The sequence below is a fragment of the Brachyhypopomus gauderio genome, unplaced genomic scaffold, assembly GCF_052324685.1.
Source record: "Brachyhypopomus gauderio isolate BG-103 unplaced genomic scaffold, BGAUD_0.2 sc98, whole genome shotgun sequence".
Classification (NCBI taxonomy): domain Eukaryota; kingdom Metazoa; phylum Chordata; class Actinopteri; order Gymnotiformes; family Hypopomidae; genus Brachyhypopomus; species Brachyhypopomus gauderio.
In genome coordinates, this window is record NW_027506919.1 from 174,127 (window position 1) to 187,839 (window position 13,713).

The 13,713-nt window shown below is 47.8% G+C and overlaps 10 non-coding genes across 10 annotated transcripts; all 10 read left to right on the plus strand.

Moving 5' to 3' along the window:
• Positions 1-183: 183 nt before the first annotated feature.
• Positions 184-273, plus strand: trnar-ucu (transfer RNA arginine (anticodon UCU)). Its single transcript is given in 2 exon segments — positions 184-220; positions 238-273. It is a non-coding gene; the product is annotated as a tRNA-Arg (tRNA).
• Positions 274-500: 227 nt separating this feature from the next.
• trnar-ucu (transfer RNA arginine (anticodon UCU)) lies at positions 501-590 on the plus strand. Its single transcript is given in 2 exon segments — positions 501-537; positions 555-590. It is a non-coding gene; the product is annotated as a tRNA-Arg (tRNA).
• Positions 591-2,009: 1,419 nt separating this feature from the next.
• trnar-ucu (transfer RNA arginine (anticodon UCU)) lies at positions 2,010-2,099 on the plus strand. Its single transcript is given in 2 exon segments — positions 2,010-2,046; positions 2,064-2,099. It is a non-coding gene; the product is annotated as a tRNA-Arg (tRNA).
• Positions 2,100-3,518: 1,419 nt separating this feature from the next.
• Positions 3,519-3,608, plus strand: trnar-ucu (transfer RNA arginine (anticodon UCU)). Its single transcript is given in 2 exon segments — positions 3,519-3,555; positions 3,573-3,608. It is a non-coding gene; the product is annotated as a tRNA-Arg (tRNA).
• A 544-nt stretch (positions 3,609-4,152) lies between these two features.
• Positions 4,153-4,242, plus strand: trnar-ucu (transfer RNA arginine (anticodon UCU)). Its single transcript is given in 2 exon segments — positions 4,153-4,189; positions 4,207-4,242. It is a non-coding gene; the product is annotated as a tRNA-Arg (tRNA).
• Positions 4,243-5,660: 1,418 nt separating this feature from the next.
• Positions 5,661-5,750, plus strand: trnar-ucu (transfer RNA arginine (anticodon UCU)). The gene is given in 2 exon segments: positions 5,661-5,697; positions 5,715-5,750. It is a non-coding gene; the product is annotated as a tRNA-Arg (tRNA).
• A 1,419-nt stretch (positions 5,751-7,169) lies between these two features.
• trnar-ucu (transfer RNA arginine (anticodon UCU)) lies at positions 7,170-7,259 on the plus strand. Its single transcript is given in 2 exon segments — positions 7,170-7,206; positions 7,224-7,259. It is a non-coding gene; the product is annotated as a tRNA-Arg (tRNA).
• Positions 7,260-8,754: 1,495 nt separating this feature from the next.
• Positions 8,755-8,844, plus strand: trnar-ucu (transfer RNA arginine (anticodon UCU)). Its single transcript is given in 2 exon segments — positions 8,755-8,791; positions 8,809-8,844. It is a non-coding gene; the product is annotated as a tRNA-Arg (tRNA).
• A 466-nt stretch (positions 8,845-9,310) lies between these two features.
• trnar-ucu (transfer RNA arginine (anticodon UCU)) lies at positions 9,311-9,400 on the plus strand. Its single transcript is given in 2 exon segments — positions 9,311-9,347; positions 9,365-9,400. It is a non-coding gene; the product is annotated as a tRNA-Arg (tRNA).
• A 1,025-nt stretch (positions 9,401-10,425) lies between these two features.
• On the plus strand, positions 10,426-10,515 carry trnar-ucu (transfer RNA arginine (anticodon UCU)). Its single transcript is given in 2 exon segments — positions 10,426-10,462; positions 10,480-10,515. It is a non-coding gene; the product is annotated as a tRNA-Arg (tRNA).
• Positions 10,516-13,713: the final 3,198 nt, after the last annotated feature.

The window sequence follows — 13,713 nt, forward strand, 5'->3', positions numbered from 1 at the left end:
CACCAATCCACAGTAAAAAGCCATTGCGTGGCGCCGTGGCTTAGCTGGTCATAGCGCCTGTCTAGTAAACAGGAAGTCCTGGGTTCAAATCCCAGCGGTGCCTTTCCTTTATGTAGGCAGTTGTTAGGTCATGACATTCAGCCTCATGCTGAAGAGCAACTGTCAAAACTTTAACACATACTGGGCTCTGTGGCGCAATGGATAGCGCATTGGACTTCTAGACGCAGGTGTGTGGCCATTCAAAGGTTGTGGGTTCGAGTCCCACCAGAGTCGTTTTTTCTTTGAAAACAACAAAATTCATCGCTCCTCACTAATTACACCAATCCACAGTAAAAAGCCATGGCGTGGCGCCGTGGCTTAGCTGGTCATAGCGCCTGTCTAGTAAACAGGAAGTCCTGGGTTCAAATTCCAGCGGTGCCTTTCTATTATGTAAGCAGTTGTTAGGTCATGACATTCAGCCTCATGCTGAAGAGCAACTGTCAAAACTTTAACACATACTGGGCTCTGTGGCGCAATGGATAGCGCATTGGACTTCTAGACGCAGGTGTGTGGCCATTCAAAGGTTGTGGGTTCGAGTCCCACCAGAGTCGTTTTTTCTTTGAAAACAACAAAATTCATCGCTCCTCACTAATGACACCAATGCACAGTAAAAAGCCATGGCGCGGCGCCGTGGCTTAGCTGGTCATAGCGCCTGTCTAGTAAACAGGAAGTCCTGGGTTCAAATCCCAGCGGTGCCTTTCCTTTATGTAAGCAGTTGTTAGGTCATGACATTTAGCCTCCTGCTGAAGAGCAACTGTCAAAACTTTAACACATACTGGGCTCTGTGGCGCAATGGATAGCGCATTGGACTTCTAGATGCAGGTGTGTGGCCATTCAAAGGTTGTGGGTTCGAGTCCCACCCGAGTCATTTTTTCTTTGAAAACAACAAAATTCATCACTCCTCACTAATGACACCAATGCACAGTAAAAAGCCATGGCGCGGCGCCGTGGCTTAGCTGGTCATAGCGCCTGTCTAGTAAACAGGAAGTCCTGGGTTCAAATCCCAGCGGTGCCTTTCCTTTATGTAAGCAGTTGTTAGGTCATGACATTTAGCCTCCTGCTGAAGAGCAACTGTCAAAACTTTAACACATACTGGGCTCCGTGGCGCAATGGATAGCGCATTGGACTTCTAGACGCAGGTGTGTGGCTATTCAAAGGTTGTGGGTTCGAGTCCCATGGCGCGGCGCCGTGGCTTAGCTGGTCATAGCGCCTGTCTAGTAAACAGGAAGTCCTGGGTTCAAATCCCAGCGGTGCCTTTCTATTATGTAAGCAGTTGTTAGGTCATGACATTCAGCCTCATGCTGAAGAGCAACTGTCAAAACTTTAACACATACTGGGCTCTGTGGCGCAATGGATAGCGCATTGGACTTCTAGACGCAGGTGTGTGGCCATTCAAAGGTTGTGGGTTCGAGTACCACCAGAGTCGTTTTTTCTTTGAAAACAACAAAATTCATCGCTCCTCACTAATGACACCAATCCACAGTAAAAAGCCATGGCGTGGCGCCGTGGCTTAGCTGGTCATAGCGCCTGTCTAGTAAACAGGAAGTCCTGGGTTCAAATCCCAGCGGTGCCTTTCTATTATGTAAGCAGTTGTTAGGTCATGACATTCAGCCTCATGCTGAAGAGCAACTGTCAAAACATTAACACATACTGGGCTCTGTGGAGCAATGGATAGCGCATTGGACTTCTAGACGCAGGTGTGTGGCCATTCAAAGGTTGTGGGTTCGAGTACCACCAGAGTCATTTTTTCTTTGAAAACAACAAAATTCATCGCTCCTCACTAATGACACCAATGCACAGTAAAAAGCCATGGCGCGGCGCCGTGGCTTAGCTGGTCATAGCGCCTGTCTAGTAAACAGGAAGTCCTGGGTTCAAATCCCAGCGGTGCCTTTCCTTTATGTAGGCAGTTGTTAGGTCATGACATTCAGCCTCATGCTGAAGAGCAACTGTCAAAACTTTAACACATACTGGGCTCTGTGGCGCAATGGATAGCGCATTGGACTTCTAGACGCAGGTGTGTGGCCATTCAAAGGTTGTGGGTTCGAGTCCCACCAGAGTCGTTTTTTCTTTGAAAACAACAAAATTCATCGCTCCTCACTAATTACACCAATCCACAGTAAAAAGCCATGGCGTGGCGCCGTGGCTTAGCTGGTCATAGCGCCTGTCTAGTAAACAGGAAGTCCTGGGTTCAAATTCCAGCGGTGCCTTTCTATTATGTAAGCAGTTGTTAGGTCATGACATTCAGCCTCATGCTGAAGAGCAACTGTCAAAACTTTAACACATACTGGGCTCTGTGGAGCAATGGATAGCGCATTGGACTTCTAGACGCAGGTGTGTGGCCATTCAAAGGTTGTGGGTTCGAGTACCACCAGAGTCGTTTTTTCTTTGAAAACAACAAAATTCATCGCTCCTCACTAATGACACCAATGCACAGTAAAAAGCCATGGCGCGGCGCCGTGGCTTAGCTGGTCATAGCGCCTGTCTAGTAAACAGGAAGTCCTGGGTTCAAATCCCAGCGGTGCCTTTCCTTTATGTAAGCAGTTGTTAGGTCATGACATTTAGCCTCCTGCTGAAGAGCAACTGTCAAAACTTTAACACATACTGGGCTCTGTGGCGCAATGGATAGCGCATTGGACTTCTAGATGCAGGTGTGTGGCCATTCAAAGGTTGTGGGTTCGAATCCCACCCGAGTCATTTTTTCTTTGAAAACAACAAAATTCATCACTCCTCACTAATGACACCAATGCACAGTAAAAAGCCATGGCGCGGCACTGTGGCTTAGCTGGTCATAGCGCCTGTCTAGTAAACAGGAAGTCCTGGGTTCAAATCCCAGCGGTGCCTTTCCTTTATGTAAGCAGTTGTTAGGTCATGACATTTAGCCTCCTGCTGAAGAGCAACTGTCAAAACTTTAACACATACTGGGCTCCGTGGCGCAATGGATAGCGCATTGGACTTCTAGACGCAGGTGTGTGGCCATTCAAAGGTTGTGGGTTCGAGTCCCATGGCGCCGCGCCGTGGCTTAGCTGGTTATAGCGCCTGTCTAGTAAACAGGAAGTCCTGGGTTCAAATCCCAGCGGTGCCTTTCTATTATGTAAGCAGTTGTTAGGTCATGACATTCAGCCTCATGCTGAAGAGCAACTGTCAAAACTTTAACACATACTGGGCTCTGTGGAGCAATGGATAGCGCATTGGACTTCTAGACGCAGGTGTGTGGCCATTCAAAGGTTGTGGGTTCGAGTACCACCAGAGTCGTTTTTTCTTTGAAAACAACAAAATTCATCGCTCCTCACTAATGACACCAATGCACAGTAAAAAGCCATGGCGCGGCGCCGTGGCTTAGCTGGTCATAGCGCCTGTCTAGTAAACAGGAAGTCCTGGGTTCAAATCCCAGCGGTGCCTTTCCTTTATGTAGGCAGTTGTTAGGTCATGACATTCAGCCTCATGCTGAAGAGCAACTGTCAAAACTTTAACACATACTGGGCTCTGTGGCGCAATGGATAGCGCATTGGACTTCTAGACGCAGGTGTGTGGCCATTCAAAGGTTGTGGGTTCGAGTCCCACCAGAGTCGTTTTTTCTTTGAAAACAACAAAATTCATCGCTCCTCACTAATGACACCAATCCACAGTAAAAAGCCATGGCGTGGCGCCGTGGCTTAGCTGGTCATAGCGCCTGTCTAGTAAACAGGAAGTCCTGGGTTCAAATTCCAGCGGTGCCTTTCTATTATGTAAGCAGTTGTTAGGTCATGACATTCAGCCTCATGCTGAAGAGCAACTGTCAAAACTTTAACACATACTGGGCTCTGTGGAGCAATGGATAGCGCATTGGACTTCTAGACGCAGGTGTGTGGCCATTCAAAGGTTGTGGGTTCGAGTACCACCAGAGTCGTTTTTTCTTTGAAAACAACAAAATTCATCGCTCCTCACTAATGACACCAATGCACAGTAAAAAGCCATGGCGCGGCGCCGTGGCTTAGCTGGTCATAGCGCCAGTCTAGTAAACAGGAAGTCCTGGGTTCAAATCCCAGCGGTGCCTTTCCTTTATGTAAGCAGTTGTTAGGTCATGACATTTAGCCTCCTGCTGAAGAGCAACTGTCAAAACTTTAACACATACTGGGCTCTGTGGCGCAATGGATAGCGCATTGGACTTCTAGACGCAGGTGTGTGGCCATTCAAAGGTTGTGGGTTCGAGTCCCACCAGAGTCGTTTTTGCTTTGAAAACAACAAAATTCATCGCTCCTCACTAATGACACCAATCCACAGTAAAAAGCCATGGCGTGGCGCCGTGGCTTAGCTGGTCATAGCGCCTGTCTAGTAAACAGGAAGTCCTGGGTTCAAATTCCAGCGGTGCCTTTCTATTATGTAAGCAGTTGTTAGGTCATGACATTCAGCCTCATGCTGAAGAGCAACTGTCAAAACTTTAACACATACTGGGCTCTGTGGCGCAATGGATAGCGCATTGGACTTCTAGACGCAGGTGTGTGGCCATTCAAAGGTTGTGGGTTCGAGTCCCATGGCGCGGCGCCGTGGCTTAGCTGGTTATAGCGCCTGTCTAGTAAACAGGAAGTCCTGGGTTCAAATCCCAGCTGTGCCTTTCTATTATGTAAGCAGTTGTTAGGTCATGACATTCAGCCTCATGCTGAAGAGCAACTGTCAAAACTTTAACACATTCTGGGCTCTGTGGCGCAATGGATAGCGCATTGGACTTCTAGACGCAGGTGTGTGGCCATTCAAAGGTTGTGGGTTCGAGTACCACCAGAGTCGTTTTTTCTTTGAAAACAACAAAATTCATCGCTCCTCACTAATGACACCAATCCACAGTAAAAAGCCATGGCGTGGTGCCGTGGCTTAGCTGGTCATAGCGCCTGTCTAGTAAACAGGAAGTCCTGGGTTCAAATCCCAGTGGTGCCTTTCTATTATGTAAGCAGTTGTTAGGTCATGACATTCAGCCTCATGCTGAAGAGCAACTGTCAAAACTTTAACACATACTGGGCTCTGTGGCGCAATGGATAGCGCATTGGACTTCTAGACGCAGGTGTGTGGCCATTCAAAGGTTGTGGGTTGAGTCCCACCAGAGTCGTTTTTGCTTTGAAAACAACAAAATTCATCGCTCCTCACTAATGACACCAATCCACAGTAAAAAGCCATGGCGTGGCGCCGTGGCTTAGCTGGTCATAGCGCCTGTCTAGTAAACAGGAAGTCCTGGGTTCAAATTCCAGCAGTGCCTTTCTATTATGTAAGCAGTTGTTAGGTCATGACATTCAGCCTCATGCTGAAGAGCAACTGTCAAAACTTTAACACATACTGGGCTCTGTGGAGCAATGGATAGCGCATTGGACTTCTAGACGCAGGTGTGTGGCCATTCAAAGGTTGTGGGTTCGAGTACCACCAGAGTCGTTTTTTCTTTGAAAACAACAAAATTCATCGCTCCTCACTAATGACACCAATGCACAGTAAAAAGCCATGGCGCGGCGCCGTGGCTTAGCTGGTCATAGCGCCTGTCTAGTAAACAGGAAGTCCTGGGTTCAAATCCCAGCGGTGCCTTTCCTTTATGTAGGCAGTTGTTAGGTCATGACATTCAGCCTCATGCTGAAGAGCAACTGTCAAAACTTTAACACATACTGGGCTCTGTGGCGCAATGGATAGCGCATTGGACTTCTAGACGCAGGTGTGTGGCCATTCAAAGGTTGTGGGTTCGAGTCCCACCAGAGTCGTTTTTTCTTTGAAAACAACAAAATTCATCGCTCCTCACTAATTACACCAATCCACAGTAAAAAGCCATGGCGTGGCGCCGTGGCTTAGCTGGTCATAGCGCCTGTCTAGTAAACAGGAAGTCCTGGGTTCAAATCCCAGCGGTGCCTTTCTATTATGTAAGCAGTTGTTAGGTCATGACATTCAGCCTCATGCTGAAGAGCAACTGTCAAAACTTTAACACATACTGGGCTCTGTGGAGCAATGGATAGCGCATTGGACTTCTAGACGCAGGTGTGTGGCCATTCAAAGGTTGTGGGTTCGAGTACCACCAGAGTCGTTTTTTCTTTGAAAACAACAAAATTCATCGCTCCTCACTAATGACACCAATGCACAGTAAAAAGCCATGGCGCGGCGCCGTGGCTTAGCTGGTCATAGCGCCTGTCTAGTAAACAGGAAGTCCTGGGTTCAAATCCCAGCGGTGCCTTTCCTTTATGTAAGCAGTTGTTAGGTCATGACATTTAGCCTCCTGCTGAAGAGCAACTGTCAAAACTTTAACACATACTGGGCTCTGTGGCGCAATGGATAGCGCATTGGACTTCTAGACGCAGGTGTGTGGCCATTCAAAGGTTGTGGGTTCGAGTACCACCAGAGTCGTTTTTTCTTTGAAAACAACAAAATTCATCGCTCCTCACTATTGACACCAATGCACAGTAAAAAGCCATGGCGCGGCGCCGTGGCTTAGCTTGTCATAGCGCCTGTCTAGTAAACAGGAAGTCCTGGGTTCAAATCCCAGCGGTGCCTTTCCTTTATGTAAGCAGTTGTTAGGTCATGACATTCAGCCTCATGCTGAAGAGCAACTGTCAAAACTTTAACACAAACTGGGCTTTGTGGCGCAATGGATAGCGCATTGGACTTCTAGACGCAGGTGTGTGGCCATTCAAAGGTTGTGGGTTCGAGTCCCACCCGAGTCATTTTTTCTTTGAAAACAACAAAATTCATCGCTCCTCACTAATGACACCAATGCACAGTAAAAAGCCATGGCGTGGCGCCGTGGCTTAGCTGGTCATAGCGCCTGTCTAGTAAACAGGAAGTCCTGGGTTCAAATCCCAGCGGTGCCTTTCCTTTATGTAAGCAGTTGTTAGGTCATGACATTTAGCCTCCTGCTGAAGAGCAACTGTCAAAACTTTAACACATACTGGGCTCTGTGGCGCAATGGATAGCGCATTGGACTTCTAGACGCAGGTGTGTGGCCATTCAAAGGTTGTGGGTTCGAGTCCCATGGCGCGGCTCCGTGGCTTAGCTGGTCATAGCGCCTGTCTAGTAAACAGGAAGTCCTGGGTTCAAATCCCAGCGGTGCCTTTCTATTATGTAAGCAGTTGTTAGGTCATGACATTCAGCCTCATGCTGAAGAGCAACTGTCAAAACTTTAACACATACTGGGCTCTGTGGCGCAATGGATAGCGCATTGGACTTCTAGACGCAGGTGTGTGGCCATTCAAAGGTTGTGGGTTCGAGTCCCACCAGAGTCGTTTTTGCTTTGAAAACAACAAAATTCATCGCTCCTCACTAATGACACCAATCCACAGTAAAAAGCCATGGCGTGGCGCCGTGGCTTAGCTGGTCATAGCGCCTGTCTAGTAAACAGGAAGTCCTGGGTTCAAATTCCAGCGGTGCCTTTCTATTATGTAAGCAGTTGTTAGGTCATGACATTCAGCCTCATGCTGAAGAGCAACTGTCAAAACTTTAACACATACTGGGCTCTGTGGAGCAATGGATAGCGCATTGGACTTCTAGACGCAGGTGTGTGGCCATTCAAAGGTTGTGGGTTCGAGTACCACCAGAGTCATTTTTTCTTTGAAAACAACAAAATTCATCGCTCCTCACTAATGACACCAATGCACAGTAAAAAGCCATGGCGCGGCGCCGTGGCTTAGCTGGTCATAGCGCCTGTCTAGTAAACAGGAAGTCCTGGGTTCAAATCCCAGCGGTGCCTTTCTATTATGTAAGCAGTTGTTAGGTCATGACATTCAGCCTCATGCTGAAGAGCAACTGTCAAAACTTTAACACATACTGGGCTCTGTGGCGCAATGGATAGCGCATTGGACTTCTAGACGCAGGTGTGTGGCCATTCAAATGTTGTGGGTTTGAGTACCACCAGAGTCGTTTTTTCTTTGAAAACAACAAAATTCATCGCTCCTCACTAATGACACCAATCCACAGTAAAAAGCCATGGCGTGGTGCCGTGGCTTAGCTGGTCATAGCGCCTGTCTAGTAAACAGGAAGTCCTGGGTTCAAATCCCAGCGGTGCCTTTCTATTATGTAAGCAGTTGTTAGGTCATGACATTCAGCCTCATGCTGAAGAGCAACTGTCAAAACTTTAACACATACTGGGCTCTGTGGCGCAATGGATAGCGCATTGGACTTCTAGACGCAGGTGTGTGGCCATTCAAAGGTTGTGGGTTCGAGTACCACCAGAGTCGTTTTTTCTTTGAAAACAACAAAATTCATCGCTCCTCACTAATGACACCAATGCACAGTAAAAAGCCATGGCGCGGCGCCGTGGCTTAGCTGGTCATAGCGCCTGTCTAGTAAACAGGAAGTCCTGGGTTCAAATCCCAGCGGTGCCTTTCCTTTATGTAAGCAGTTGTTAGGTCATGACATTCAGCCTCATGCTGAAGAGCAACTGTCAAAACTTTAACACATACTGGGCTCTGTGGCGCAATGGATAGCGCATTGGACTTCTAGACGCAGGTGTGTGGCCATTCAAATGTTGTGGGTTTGAGTACCACCAGAGTCGTTTTTTCTTTGAAAACAACAAAATTCATCGCTCCTCACTAATGACACCAATCCACAGTAAAAAGCCATGGCGTGGTGCCGTGGCTTAGCTGGTCATAGCGCCTGTCTAGTAAACAGGAAGTCCTGGGTTCAAATCCCAGCGGTGCCTTTCTATTATGTAAGCAGTTGTTAGGTCATGACATTCAGCCTCATGCTGAAGAGCAACTGTCAAAACTTTAACACATACTGGGCTCTGTGGCGCAATGGATAGCGCATTGGACTTCTAGACGCAGGTGTGTGGCCATTCAAAGGTTGTGGGTTCGAGTCCCACCAGAGTCATTTTTTCTTTGAAAACAACAAAATTCATCGCTCCTCACTAATGACACCAATCCACAGTAAAAAGCCATGGCGAGGCTCCGTGGCTTAGCTGGTCATAGCGCCTGTCTAGTAAACAGGAAGTCCTGGGTTCAAATCCCAGCGGTGCCTTTCTATTATGTAAGCAGTTGTTAGGTCATGACATTCAGCCTCATGCTGAAGAGCAACTGTCAAAATTTTAACACATACTGGGCTCTGTGGCGCAATGGATAGCACATTGGACTTCTAGACGCAGGTGTGGCCATTCAAAGGTTGTGGGTTCGAGTCCCATGGCGCGGCGCCATGGCTTAGCTGGTCATAGCGCCTGTCTAGTAAACAGGAAGTCCTGGGTTCAAATCCCAGCGGTGCCTTTCTATTATGTAAGCAGTTGTTAGGTCATGACATTCAGCCTCATGCTGAAGAGCAACTGTCAAAACTTTAACACATACTGGGCTCTGTGGCGCAATGGATAGCGCATTGGACTTCTAGACGCAGGTGTGTGGCCATTCAAAGGTTGTGGGTTCGAGTCCCACCAGAGTCGTTTTTTCTTTGAAAACAACAAAATTCATCGCTCCTCACTAATGACACCAATCCACAGTAAACAGCCATGGCGTGGCGCCGTGGCTTAGCTGGTCATAGCGCCTGTCTAGTAAACAGGAAGTCCTGGGTTCAAATCCCAGCGGTGCCTTTCTATTATGTAAGCAGTTGTTAGGTCATGACATTCAGCCTCCTGCTGAAGAGCAACTGTCAAAACTTTAACACATACTGGGCTCTGTGGCGCAATGGATAGCGCATTAGACTTCTAGACGCAGGTGTGTGGCCATTCAAAGGTTGTGGGTTCGAGTCCCATGGCGCGGCGCCATGGCTTAGCTGGTCATAGCGCCTGTCTAGTAAACAGGAAGTCCTGGGTTCAAAACCCAGCGGTGCCTTTCTATTATGTAAGCAGTTGTTAGGTCATGACATTCAGCCTCATGCTGAAGAGCAACTGTCAAAACTTTAACACATACTGGGCTCTGTGGCGCAATGGATAGCACATTGGACTTCTAGACGCAGGTGTGTGGCCATTCAAAGGTTGTGGGTTCGAGTCCCCCCAGAGTCGTTTTTTCTTTGAAAACAACAAAATTCATCGCTCCTCACTAATGACACCAATCCACAGTAAAAAGCATGGCGTGGCGCCATGGCTTAGCTGGTCATAGCGCCTGTCTAGTAAACAGGAAGTCCTGGGTTCAAATCCCAGCGGTGCCTTTCTATTATGTAAGCAGTTGTTAGGTCATGACATTCAGCCTCCTGCTGAAGAGCAACTGTCAAAACTTTAACACATACTGGGCTCTGTGGCGCAATGGATAGCGCATTAGACTTCTAGACGCAGGTGTGTGGCCATTCAAAGGTTGTGGGTTCGAGTCCCATGGCGCGGCGCCATGGCTTAGCTGGTCATAGCGCCTGTCTAGTAAACAGGAAGTCCTGGGTTCAAATCCCAGCGGTGCCTTTCTATTATGTAAGCAGTTGTTAGGTCATGACATTCAGCCTCATGCTGAAGAGCAACTGTCAAAACTTTAACACATACTGGGCTCTGTGGCGCAATGGATAGCGCATTGGACTTCTAGACGCAGGTGTGTGGCCATTCAAAGGTTGTGGGTTCGAGTCCCACCAGAGTCGTTTTTTCTTTGAAAACAACAAAATTCATCGCTCCTCACTAATGACACCAATCCACAGTAAACAGCCATGGCGTGGCGCCGTGGCTTAGCTGGTCATAGCGCCTGTCTAGTAAACAGGAAGTCCTGGGTTCAAATCCCAGCGGTGCCTTTCTATTATGTAAGCAGTTGTTAGGTCATGACATTCAGCCTCATGCTGAAGAGCAACTGTCAAAACTTTAACACATACTGGGCTCTGTGGCGCAATGGATAGCGCATTGGACTTCTAGACGCAGGTGTGTGGCCATTCAAAGGTTGTGGGTTCGAGTCCCCCCAGAGTCGTTTTTTCTTTGAAAACAACAAAATTCATCGCTCCTCACTAATGACACCAATCCACAGTAAAAAGCCATGTCGTGGCGCCGTGGCTTAGCTGGTCATAGCGCCTGTCTAGTAAACAGGAAGTCCTGGGTTCAAATCCCAGCGGTGCCTTTCTATTATGTAAGCAGTTGTTAGGTCATGACATTCAGCCTCATGCTGAAGAGCAACTGTCAAAACTTTAACACATACTGGGCTCTGTGGTGCAATGGATAGCGCATTGGACTTCTAGACGCAGGTGTGTGGCCATTCAAAGGTTGTGGGTTCGAGTCCCACCAGAGTCGTTTTTTCTTTGAAAACAACAAAATTCATCGCTCCTCACTAATGACACCAATCCACAGTAAAAAGCCATGGCGTGGCGCCGTGGCTTAGCTGGTCATAGCGCCTGTCTAGTAAACAGGAAGTCCTGGGTTCAAATCCCAGCGGTGCCTTTCTATTATGTAAGCAGTTGTTAGGTCATGACATTCAGCCTCATGCTGAAGAGCAACTGTCAAAACTTTAACACATACTGGGCTCTGTGGCGCAATGGATAGCGCATTGGACTTCTAGACGCAGGTGTGTGGCCATTCAAAGGTTGTGGGTTTGAGTCCCACCAGAGTCGTTTTTGCTTTGAAAACAACAAAATTCATCGCTCCTCACTAATGACACCAATCCACAGTAAAAAGCCATGGCGTGGCGCCGTGGCTTAGCTGGTCATAGCGCCTGTCTAGTAAACAGGAAGTCCTGGGTTCAAATTCCAGCGGTGCCTTTCTATTATGTAAGCAGTTGTTAGGTCATGACATTCAGCCTCATGCTGAAGAGCAACTGTCAAAACTTTAACACATACTGGGCTCTGTGGAGCAATGGATAGCGCATTGGACTTCTAGACGCAGGTGTGTGGCCATTCAAAGGTTGTGGGTTCGAGTACCACCAGAGTCGTTTTTTCTTTGAAAACAACAAAATTCATCGCTCCTCACTAATGACACCAATGCACAGTAAAAAGCCATGGCGCGGCGCCGTGGCTTAGCTGGTCATAGCGCCTGTCTAGTAAACAGGAAGTCCTGGGTTCAAATCCCAGCGGTGCCTTTCCTTTATGTAAGCAGTTGTTAGGTCATGACATTCAGCCTCATGCTGAAGAGCAACTGTCAAAACTTTAACACAAACTGGGCTTTGTGGCGCAATGGATAGCGCATTGGACTTCTAGACGCAGGTGTGTGGCCATTCAAAGGTTGTGGGTTCGAGTCCCACCCGAGTCATTTTTTCTTTGAAAACAACAAAATTCATCGCTCCTCACTAATGACACCAATGCACAGTAAAAAGCCATGGCGCGGCGCCGTGGCTTAGCTGGTCATAGCGCCTGTCTAGTAAACAGGAAGTCCTGGTTTCAAATCCCAGCGGTGCCTTTCTATTATGTAAGCAGTTGTTAGGTCATGACATTCAGCCTCATGCTGAAGAGCAACTGTCAAAACTTTAACACATACTGGGCTCTGTGGCGCAATGGATAGCGCATTGGACTTCTAGACGCAGGTGTGTGGCCATTCAAAGGTTGTGGGTTCGAGTACCACCAGAGTCGTTTTTTCTTTGAAAACAACAAAATTCATCGCTCCTCACTAATGACACCAATCCACAGTAAACAGCCATGGCGTGGCGCCGTGGCTTAGCTGGTCATAGCGCCTGTCTAGTAAACAGGAAGTCCTGGGTTCAAATCCCAGCGGTGCCTTTCTATTATGTAAGCAGTTGTTAGGTCATGACATTCAGCCTCATGCTGAAGAGCAACTGTCAAAACTTTAACACATACTGGGCTCTGTGGAGCAATGGATAGCGCATTGGACTTCTAGACGCAGGTGTGTGTCCATTCAAAGGTTGTTGGTTCGAGGAAGGAAGTCCTGGGTTCAAATCCCAGCGGTGCCTTTCTATTATGTAAGCAGTTGTTAGGTCATGACATTCAGCCTCATGCTGAAGAGCAACTGTCAAAACCTTAACACATACTGGGCTCTGTGGAGCAATGGATAGCGCATTGGACTTCTAGACGCAGGTGTGTGGCCATTCAAAGGTTGTGGGTTCGAGTACCACCAGAGTCATTTTTTCTTTGAAAACAACAAAATTCATCGCTCCTCACTAATGACACCAATGCACAGTAAAAAGCCATGGCGCGGCGCCGTGGCTTAGCTGGTCATAGCGCCTGTCTAGTAAACAGGAAGTCCTGGGTTCAAATCCCAGCGGTGCCTTTCTATTATGTAAGCAGTTGTTAGGTCATGACATTCAGCCTCATGCTGAAGAGCAACTGTCAAAACTTTAACACATACTGGGCTCTGTGGTGCAATGGATAGCGCATTGGACTTCTAGACGCAGGTGTGTGGCCATTCAAAGGTTGTGGGTTCGAGTCCCACCAGAGTCGTTTTTTCTTTGAAAACAACAAAATTCATCGCTCCTCACTAATGACACCAATCCACAGTAAAAAGCCATGGCGTGGCGCCGTGGCTTAGCTGGTCATAGCGCCTGTCTAGTAAACAGGAAGTCCTGGGTTCAAATCCCAGCGGTGCCTTTCTATTATGTAAGCAGTTGTTAGGTCATGACATTCAGCCTCATGCTGAAGAGCAACTGTCAAAACTTTAACACATACTGGGCTCTGTGGCGCAATGGATAGCGCATTGGACTTCTAGACGCAGGTGTGTGGCCATTCAAAGGTTGTGGGTTTGAGTCCCACCAGAGTCGTTTTTGCTTTGAAAACAACAAAATTCATCGCTCCTCACTAATGACACCAATCCACAGTAAAAAGCCATGGCGTGGCGCCGTGGCTTAGCTGGTCATAGCGCCTGTCTAGTAAACAGGAAGTCCTGGGTTCAAATTCCAGCGGTGCCTTTCTATT